The sequence below is a fragment of the Octodon degus genome, unplaced genomic scaffold, assembly GCF_000260255.1.
Source record: "Octodon degus isolate 3935 unplaced genomic scaffold, OctDeg1.0 scaffold00219, whole genome shotgun sequence".
Lineage (NCBI taxonomy): Eukaryota > Metazoa > Chordata > Mammalia > Rodentia > Octodontidae > Octodon > Octodon degus.
The window spans coordinates 1,786,513-1,791,895 of NW_004524795.1; positions in this window are offsets into that span (position 1 = coordinate 1,786,513).

Genomic DNA, 5,383 nt, shown 5'->3' on the forward strand with positions numbered 1-5,383 from the left:
TATTACAAATTACCATCTGGAGTGCAGTAGCTTAGTTCACAGGTATCAGTATATATAGTTAGTCAGGGTGAGAATCTTTCCCAATAACTGCTAGATTCAAAAATCTTCTGAAGATTCTCAGGATCATTGCCTTGCTCATCTTCTACATATAACTGTATGGCTTGACATTGTCATGTTTCCAACTCTTCTCCGAGAAAGTCCTCTTTGAAGAAGTGACATTTAAACTAATCTGAGAGACAAGGATGAAATTGACTGGTGGGAGTCTTGAGTCTCAGTATTAGAACCAATGATGGAGGTGTATGTAGAAAAACTAAAACAGAGCCTTAGTTTTTCCAAAGCATTTGTTTTTGAGACAGGATCTTTCTTTATAGTTTAAGTTCGCCTTGAGTTCACTACATAGCCTAGGGTGGCCTGAAAATCACTTGCTTCAGCCTCCTGAGTGCTGGGATTACAGGACAGTGTCACTATGCCCAGCTCCAAAGCACTTTTGTAAGATTAAGAAAAGAATAATATGAGTTGAGGCACAGCTAGGCTTCTCTCTGTCTAGTTCCACAGACTATGTCACAGCAATTGTTTATTGATTGACCTCAGTTTTAAAGATTGTGAGTTTCCAACTTTTTTAATCTTTGTGAAAATTTGAATGATGATTTAAAAATTTTATTGGTACATGATAATTACAGATAGGATCATATTGTGACATTTTATTATACATATATATTATGTAGTGAGTAGGTTAATTGACATATCCATTCCTTCGATCATGTATAATTTCATTTTTTAATATTTTTATTGAGAAACAAATAGCAATGAGACAGTTTCACAGCCGATTACTAGTAAATTTTCAATAATTAATACATTGTATATTGTTGTCTTAGTGGTTATTCATTGCACAAGCTGCAGATCTGATCTCAAACACTACCCTCTCTATTCATTTGAATTAAGAGAATGGAGCTGTATATCTATCCTAACTATTTTGAATATACAGATACAAAATGGCCATTCATTTGTATCCCCCTTTTTTGGTTATTTTTGTCAGAGAAGGGCATTCAACTGGCATTTAAATACTGTAGGTACATGAATCCAGCAAAATATCCCAATATAATCCAATAGTCCATAATTATAGGTTTTCCATAAGACTGTCAATGTCTGAAGTATTTTTTATTTTATTTTTTTATTTTTTTCAAACCAAATTGGTAGGACAGTTTCAATAATTAACACATTGCATACTCTCTTACTAGTGGTTAATTGCTGTACAAGATGTGGACATGATATCCTATTTACAAACACTGTTAGAACACATCCCTCTATTCATTCAGAGAATGTAACTATATATCTATCCTAACCATTTTGAATACACAGATACAAAATGGACATTCATCTGAATCTTTTTTTGTTTAGTTCCATTATTTGAATATTATAGTTGTGTTAACTCAGCAAAATATTCTAAAAGAGTCTAGTAGTCCATAATAGTATTGTGTCTTCCACTTGACTGGCAATGTCAGAAATTGTTGACCTGAGTCCCCCACAGCTCAACATAACAGCACGACTTTACTTCTTATATTTTGTTTTTATACTTTTCTGCTGGATGATTAAGACCAAGATAAAGCAAGACCTATGCAACAAGAGTTGTAGCTTTTGGATCTGATAAGGTCAGTGAAATCCCCTCAGGATTTATCCTGAGATCCTGTACCTCAGATTGTAGATCCTTTGTCAGTATCAGCCATGTGGATGAGTCACAGCCATTGCTTGGCCAATGTACTCTCTGTGAAAGCCTGAGAGAATGTTTTCTCTCCATGTGACTCTCCTTAGGCACACTCTACATCATCGATCACTTTCCTCTTTGGCCCCATAATCTTGATCAGAAAATTTGTGACACTACTGAGTTATGTGACATTACAGTACAAGTTCTCATATATCCTGAGTCTTAATTGACCATGGAAGGCTAGGGTCAAATTGTTGCTTTCCTTGCAGCCCTCCTTTTTCTCTAATTTTGGTCTGCAAACTTAGTTTGTTAACCCTCCAGAAGAGAAGCTTATGTCTGAAGTTGTTGACTTGAGCATTTTACAGCTCATTATATTAACATGGCTTTACTTTTTATACTTCATTTTCTTCCTTTTCTGCTGGATGGTTAAGACCAACAAAGAGCACGACCTACATAACAAGAAATGTAACTTTTGTATCTGATAAGGTCAGTCAAATCCCCTCAGGATTTACCCTGAAACCCTGTACCTCAGTTTGTAGATCCTTTGTCAGTATAAGCCATGTGGATGAGTCACACCATTGCTTGACCAATTTGCTCTCTGTGAAAGCCTGAGAGAATGTTTTCTCTCCATATGACTTTCCTTAGGCACACTCTACATCGTCGATCACATTCCTCTGTGGCCCCAGGAGCATTCACAATGCTTTCTAATAGTTATTTTGAAATGTGCATTTTATTGTTATCAGCCATAGTTGTTTTGCTGCAGAATGTTTGGAATTCTTTCTCCTATCAAACTGTTCACCATATCCATTTACCATCTTCTCTCCTGCTTCCCTTTGTTCCACCCCTTACTAGCCTCTAGGAACTACTACTCTAGACCCTATATTTATGAGTTTAACTTTCTATGCATCCTTATGTGAACATGAAATATTTGTTGAGTGGCAATCTTCAAATGGTTTCATTGGGAGACTCTAGCTGACATAATTTTGTACAATTGTAACTGGGTTTTGCAAAGTGTTGAGTCACAATGACTTTCACAGTATATTCCCTGCCAAGTACTTATTGTACAAGGATCATATTTTGCTAGAGACAAATTATTAAATTGTTTCATAGAAAAAGAACATGTTAAGACAAAACATACTAGAATATACATCCAGCCCACTGTCACACATTGCACTTCTGCCATTGTTTATAATGACTTTATCTGGTGTCTTCCTCTTTTTCCAGATCAACATATTCCTCCAAAAGTAAATTTGGAGGGGGGCTGGGGTGATACCTCGGTGGTCTAAATGCCTTCCTGGTAAGTGCAAGGTCACGAGTTCTAGCCCCAGGACCACATGCTGTGCCAGCCCTGTAAGCCCAGGATCAGTGTTCTGGGGATGGTGGTGCATGCCTGTAATCCCATCACTGGGGAAGCTGAGACAGGAGGATCACCATGAGTCTGAGCTTCATAGTGAAGCTATGTACCAAATAAATGAATAAATAAAACATTAAAAATAACTTTATTAAAAGTAAATTTGGGCTGATTTCAATACATGAATGAATTATCAAGGCTCCAAATTTCTGTGCTATGGACCATGGCTGTAACAATTTTATTCTGAAGGATTTTAAAGGCAGATGCTATCTACTCTCTACATGGGTTATAAAAAGTTAGGGTGAAGCTTTCTTAAAATGTTCAATCCTGAGAAATATAAATTCAGATTTCTTTTACAAAATAAGACAGAGATCGTTAAGTTCATTAGATTGAGAATTTTATCTAATTTCAAAGTTTGGGAAAGTATGGCCTAAGTAGTCCAACATTTTTGTCAACCAAGTTCCTATGGAAAACTTACTACTATCATGGACTACTGGACTATATTGAAAATATTTTGCTGAATTCACATACCTACAATATTTAAATGACAATGAAATACCCTTCTCTGACAAAACGAAACAAAAAAAGAGGTTACAAATGAACAACCATTTTGTATCTGTATATTCAAAATAGGATAGATATACACCTGCATTCTCTTAATTCAATGAATAGAAAGATTTGTTCTAATAATGTTTGCAGACAGGATATCATGTCTGCATCTTGCACTACAAATAATCACTAAGACAACAATATGCAATGCATTAATTATTGAAACTGTCCAACTAATCGGTTTTGAAACTGTCTCATTATTTGCTTCTTGATAAAATTATTAAAAAAAGAAGCTGTGATACAACTGGCAAAAGAAAAATCTTCTCATCAAGACAGGGGTGTATGTGCGTGTGTGCAGGTGGGTTGTCACCAAATATGTCCATTACTAATGCAGAAAAAGCCTTTTGGATGCTCTATGTGTCCAAAACCAAATTAAAAATCAGACCTTGTCAAAGATGCTAGATGGAAATTCACTGTGATGAATGAGTCTACTATTGTTACAAAATTTGAACACTGCAAGATGGGAGGAGTATTCTGATGTTCTACATGGAGAGAGAAGACATTCTCCTCCAAGAAAGAGAATTTAAATCATGTTATAATTAATTTCATGGTGAGTTATTTCTCCATGCCAAATATTAGTTTACAGGTATTGAATGATAAGCCCCCAGGATAGAATAATTGGCAACCCCATGTGCTTTGCACACACTTTTTCTTGATGCTACCTGTCCTCTTTTGCTTACATATCCATGAGTATGAAATGAGAGCAATGTAGGTGTAGTTCATTGTGTGTTTTAGGTAACTTCCTTTTTTTCTTTCTCTTTTATTATATCCTCTTGACCTTTCTTCTCCAACTTAGTCTCCTTCCTGTATTCCAGTGGTCTCCCTTCTACTTTCATGTTATGTCTACTTTTAAAAATTCTGCATATAAAATAAAATGTTCAATATGGCTTTCTGAAAAAAAAGAATATAGTTATGCTCCTCTTCCTACGGTACTTTTCAGAGTGAAGAAGCTGCTGTATGAACCAGATGGCAAATACAGGCAAAACTGTTGTTCTGCTCCTCTGTTTTTATGGTACTGGTGACTGAGCCTTTCACTGAGCTACCACCCAAGTCTTTGTTATTATTTTTAAAGCAGGCTCTTACTAAGTTGCCCAAACTACTCTCAGACTTGTAATCCTCTTGCCTCAACCTCCCAAAGTGGTAGGATTAGAGGTCTAAGCCACAATTTAGTCTTTCCTGCTGATTTCTTTCTCTCTCCTGATATGGAGAGCCCAATGTAATGCCTGGCACACATTAGGTGTTCAGTATGCAGTGATTTACTTTGAATTTAAGAACTTATAGTATTCAAACAATGAAGAGACCTATTAAACAGATGGAGCATTATTGTAAAAGTAAATATTTTTGATTGGTTGATTAATTTATTGATTGATTCTTTAGCTCTTGGAGATTGATCTTCAGAAGCAAGTGATCTTCAGAAGCAATTGGCTGTTTGCCAGTGGGACTCTATAATGAACTGCCATAGCTACCCATTAGATTATTTTCCAATTTCCTGGTTTTCTCTACTGGTCTGTGATGCACCTACAGGTAGAGATATTTTCTTTGTCTCTATATCCATTCATGGTACAATGCCTGGAACACTGGAGCCCTTGATAAATACTTTCTGAATGAATTAAACAATCATTTATCAAATACTTTTTGGAAAAAAGTTACAAATCTTGAAATAATGCTAATTTGAGAAGACACATGTTTATACAAATTATGGGTAAGTGCTTTGTAATCTA